General features: G+C 36.9%; 1 protein-coding gene across 1 annotated transcript in view; it reads right to left on the reverse strand.

The window, feature by feature from the left end:
* The window catches only part of SLC35E2B (solute carrier family 35 member E2B), a 198,245-nt gene extending 194,209 nt beyond the window's left edge, over window positions 1–4,036 (reverse strand). The window contains exon 1 of the mRNA XM_053690983.1: window positions 3,937–4,036. The gene's annotated coding sequence lies outside the window, so the exon portion shown is untranslated. The remainder of the gene's footprint in view (window positions 1–3,936) is intronic.
* Between the last annotated feature and the right edge of the window lie 1,680 nt (window positions 4,037–5,716).

Genomic DNA, 5,716 nt, shown 5'->3' on the forward strand with positions numbered 1-5,716 from the left:
CACCCACTGGAAGCATGATTTATTTATAAAGATTCTGGTTTACATAGATTTCCCATAACTAGCACTTAACCCCTTCATGCCAGGGCCAAGTGTTTAATATTGAAAGTAGTTCAGATTTAAACACTTGCTTGAAAAATTAAATCCCTCAATCGTTGGTGCGATCACGTGATTTCAATGATGGGACCGGATCATGGGGGGGGGGGGGGGGGGGACTGCCTAAAATGCTAGGGACGCCCTCAGTCCAGTTTGCCATTGCCTAAAAGAAGGGGGCTGAAGGACGCTAAAAAAGATAGAACATTCAATGCCGTCCTAACGGCGTTAAAGCCCAGGGCTGTTAGAACAGCATGAAACGTCCTAACAGCGTGAAGGGGTTAAAGGGATATGAAACCCAAACATTTTCTTTTGTGATTCAGACCGACCATGCCATTTTTAAAAAAAATTCCAATTAACTCCTATTATCAAATTTGCTTAGTTCCCCTGATATTCTGTGTTGAAGACAAACCTAAGTAGGTATCTGGAGTACTACACGGCGGGAAATAGTCCTGCCATCCAGTGTTCTTGCAAAACTGCTGCCATATAGTGCTAAGAAAAAGGGCCGGCTCTTTAACATACATCTCTGCTATTCAACAAAAAAATACCAAGAGAATGAAGAAAATGTGATAATAGAAGTAAATTAGAAAGTTGTTTAAAATCACATGCTCTGTCTGAATCAGGAAAGAAAGTTTTGGGTTTTATATCCCTTTAAAGGGACACTGAACCCAAATTTTTTTTCTTTCGTGATTCAGATAGAGCATGCAATTTTAAGAAACTTTCTAATTTACTCCTATTATCAAATTTTATTCATTCTCTTGGTATCTTTATTTGAAAAGCAAGAATGTAAGTTTAGATGCCGGCCCATTTTTGCTGAACAACCTGGGTTGTTCTTGCTGATTAGCGGATTGATTAAACAAGTGCTGAACCAAAAAAATAACTTAGATGCAAATAAAAGATAGCAAGAGAACGAAGAAAAATTAATAGGAGTAAATTAGAAAGTTGCTTAAAATTGCATGCTCTATCTCAATCACAAAAGAAAAAAATTGGGTTCAGTGTCCCTTTAAGTTTGTAAATATTTAGTACATAAGTGGGGATACGACAGACAAAACCAAATGACAAAATAGAGGTAAAGGAGCTCTTTGTAAATAATGTTATGCGCTCCAGCAGGTAAACTTGATCATTGGGAACACACAATGAACTTTGTTTCAGGATATGAAGGAGGATTATGTAAGCACATTATAAACAATTTTGCTTAAAATTAATTTTCAGTAAAGCTGTTCACCTTGATTTTGAAGCTAACAGGAGATTAACACCCAGTTGTTGTGAAAGAAGCTCACTGGCTGATCAGGAAAGCTCCTACATCCATATTGGTGCACACCACACAAAAAACAAAAACAAATAAAACTTCTCAGCATAGTAACATTAAAGGGACAGTCTAGTCCAAAAAAAAAAAAAAACTTTCATGATTCAGATAGAGCATGTAATTTTAAACAATTTTCCAATTTACTTTAATCACCAATTTTTCTTTGTTCTCTTGGTATTCTTAGTTGAAAGCTTAACCTAGGAGGTTCATATGCTAATTTCTTAGACCTTGAAGGCCGCCTCTTAAGAATGCATTTTAACAGGTTTTTCACCACTAGAGGGTGTTAGTTCATGTTTTTCATATAGATAACACTGTGCTTGTGCACGTGAAGTTACCTGGGAGCCATCACCGATTGGCTAAACTGCAAGTCTGTCAAATAACTGAAATAAAGGGGCAGTCTGCAGAGGCTTAGATACAAGATAATCACAGAGGTAAAACATATATAAATATAACTGTGTTGGTTATGCAAAACTAGGAAATGGGTAAAAAAGGGATAATCTAGCTTTTAAAACAATAACAATTCTGGTGTACTGTCCCTTTAATTTAGTTTTTTATTTGTGGGGTTTTTTCCCCCTCACATTTTTAAGTCAATAATACAGACAGAGATTTAAAACTGAACAAAGAAAAAAAAGTTAGTTATGGCTTTACACTCCATTCACATTCTTCTCCTAAACCTAAAATATAACAACAATTTTTGCTCTAATATACATTAAAGGGCTAAAAAAAAAGTAAACAATGGGGCAGGAAACCCCACAATTTTGTTTCATAATTTGGATAGAACAATTTTAAACAGCTTTCCAATTTACTTCATTCTCTTGTTATCCTTTGCTGAAAGAATGGCATTGCCATACTGGCAGCTAGAGACCACATCTAGTTACCAATAAGTAACAAATGTGTGCCGGCACCAATCAGGAGATATCTCCCACTAAAGTAGGATATGTGCATATTCTTTTTCAACAAGGGATACCAAGACAAAGAAGCACATTTGAAAAATAGAAATATAAAAAAGTGTCTTAAAATGACATGCAAGTTTAATAGTGACTTTCATATCCCTTTAAGCTTACTTCATCTACAAATAAAACACATAAGTAATTATTGTTTACACCAGATAAAGTGTATCAGACACTAACACTGATTTGTGGATCAAGTTTGATTTGGCATAAAAAGGAATTGTGGCCAGAGCTATATATAGCAAGTAGGTATTGCATTTAAAACCAGTTCAACGTGTTTTAGGATGCTTGTTATTTTTAAAGGGACAGTGTAGTCAAAATTAAACTTTCAATATTCAAATAGGGCATGCAATTTAAACACTTATTGACTTTTATTATTAAATTTGCTTTGTCCCCTTGGTGGTATTTTTGAAAAGCTAAACCTTTCTAAACCGCCTCTTAGCTCAGAGCATTTTGACGTTTTTCACAGTTAGAAAGTACTAGTTCATGTGTGTCATATTAGGTAACATTGTGCTCACTCCCGTGGAGTTATTTAGGAGTCTGCACTTATTGGCTAAGCTGCATGTCTGTCAAAAGCACTGAGATAAGGGGGCAGTCTGCAGAGGCTTAAATACATGGTAATCACAGAGGTAAAACATTAATATAACTGTGTTGGCCATGCAAAACTGGGGAATGGGTGATAAAGGAATTATCTATCTTTTTAAACAATAACAATTCTGGTGTAGACTGTCCCTTTAAAGGACAACATGTTAACAAAATATCTCTCCCCCCCACAGAACAACAAATTTATGAGCTAATTGATAACTAGAACAGTCACACTTAAAGGGACAGTCTACACCAGAACTGTTATTGTTTAAAAAGATAGATAATCCCTTTATTACAGATTCCCTAGTTTTGCATAACCAACACAGTTATATTAATGTTTTACCTCTATGATTACCTTGTATCTAAGCCTCTGCAGACTGTTCCCTTATCTAAGTGCTTTTGACAGACATGCAGTTTAGCCAAGCAGTGCAGACTCCTAAATAACTCCACGCAAGTAAGCACAATGTTATCTATATGACACATATGAACTAGTACTGTCTAACTGTGAAAAACTTCAAAATGCTCTGAGCTAAGGAGGCGGGTTTCAACGGTTTAGAAATCAGTTTGAGCCTACCTAGGTTTAGCTTTTCAAAAATACCACCAAAGTGACAAAGCAGATGTAATGATAAAAGTAAATTGGAAAGTTGTTTAAAAAATGAATGCCCTATCTGAATCATGAAAGTTTAATTTTGACTGGACTGTCCCTTTAAACTGCACTGTGTAACGTGTTGTGCACGTCCCAACTATCTTCCTCTAAAGAAACACAGTGTATAAAATAGAAACATATCATAACGGCTCAACAACATATGTGCTTTATAGTAGTCTTTACAACTATAGACAGCAGTCCTGTATTTGCACTGAAACTGCGAATCATATATTGAACTCAGCCTTTTGTTGTGGTAACTGGAGACGCTTCACTGAGGGATATAACCCCTTTCCCTAGCAGGTCCTGCGGAGACATCTACAGTATCACAACACAACGTCTAGACATTCCTAGTGGCCTACCTGCGCTCGCAAGCCGGGGACTCGCTTGTAACCAGCTTCCTCACTCAGCAGCATCCAATACGGGCAGCTGCTAGATCTCATATCATAATGTAAATGTAGCTTGAGCTTCCGTAGATGCGGCCCCGACGTGTGAGGCGGCTCTAGGCAGACATTCCCCGCCTCTTTCCCATCCCATTCCCGCCCCTTAGACACCCAACAAAGCTCCCGCCGCCTTCAAGTCACTGTTGGTAAAACTAACACGTTGCCAGGTTAATAGGGGGTTTTACACAACTCCATTAGTAGTACGTCTTGAGTGCTATACAAGTTACAGAGAGAATAGCAGAGGTTGTGTATTCCAATCATACGGATATCAGCCTAACAATAACAAAATACGCAAGCATAGGATAACAAAAGTACATAATTACTGTATTATATTGTGAGCTATTTATAAAGAACAAAGAAAATCCTCATAGCGCAAACCCTTGCAAGGATCATGCAAGCTCTATACAACAAAATCCACCTGGACTTTTTTTTTTAAAAATCAATATTATTACTTCTAGGAGTGTTTGAATATTGTCACATAAAACGTCAATAATGACGTGCATTTATTATTGGGGCCAACATGCCATGTCTAATAATATTTTTGGAGTAATCATTTTTTAATGTTTATATACTTACATCTAAAAGCCACTGGGATTCTGTGTACAATGCAAATAACTCAGGGAGTCAGAGTCTCAAGTCCATCTTAGACATTGATTTTTTTTAATTGGTGATGTGAATAGATAGATATATATATAGATAGATAGATAATAGACCGATAGATTGATGATAGATGGATTAGATAGTTCTGGATTTTACCACTGACCACTAGACCCAGTCTATAAATGCATTGCAGAAGGCAACTGAGAACATTTCATTTTCTCTATATTTAAAGGCACATGAAACCCACAAATTTACCTTTCTTATCAAATTTACTTCATTAGCTTGGTATGTTTTTGTTTTTTTGAAGGAGCAGAAATGCACAATTGGGCAAGCCAATGACAAGAGGATATATATCTGCAGCCACCAATCACCAGCTGTCTCCTGGTGCGTGCATTGTTACTCCTGAGCCTACCTACAGTAAGTATTGTTTTCAGCAAAGTATACCAAGAGAATGAAGCAATGCATGAACAAAGGTCCCTGGTACAAGAAGTTTTTTTGGGGGACCCCCGTAGGTAACTCACAGATAAGCAAGTGGGTCTCACAAGATTACAAGAGTGTTCAGAGTCAGACCATAAGAACAAAGATCTCTCTAAAAATATCTTAGATATCAACTCTTCAATTAAAAAGAAAAAAAACAACTGCAACTTTAATTTGTATATATGAAGAGAAGAGTGTTTTTTATGTATGTCAATCGCTGTATCTATCTATCTATCTATCTATCTAGATATAGATGCTCATTAGGACAGTATATAGTACATGATAGAAAAAAATCCAACATCAATCCATGATTCATTATTCATTTGGGAAAAGTAGTCAATAATTGGGCACTTCACATATACATCTAAATAAATGGTATCTCCACTGACAGCGCTTTTAAAAGCCAGTTTCTATCTCTTACCAATTCTAAGCAATCAGCCTAGCCCCAGCCTTTTGAGTTTCTGCAACTGAGTGCCATGTGACTGGACCGTCGCCTGCTCTCTCCGGCTTTCCTACTACAGACAATCACAAAGTGTTAACCTATCACTTGCTCGCCTGTCAGCCTTTCTTATTTTAACTGCCCCGCCCCTGAATGGCGCATGCAACTCTATTGGTTGCACAG

This window comes from Bombina bombina, chromosome 8, assembly GCF_027579735.1.
Source record: "Bombina bombina isolate aBomBom1 chromosome 8, aBomBom1.pri, whole genome shotgun sequence".
In the NCBI taxonomy this organism is placed as follows: domain Eukaryota; kingdom Metazoa; phylum Chordata; class Amphibia; order Anura; family Bombinatoridae; genus Bombina; species Bombina bombina.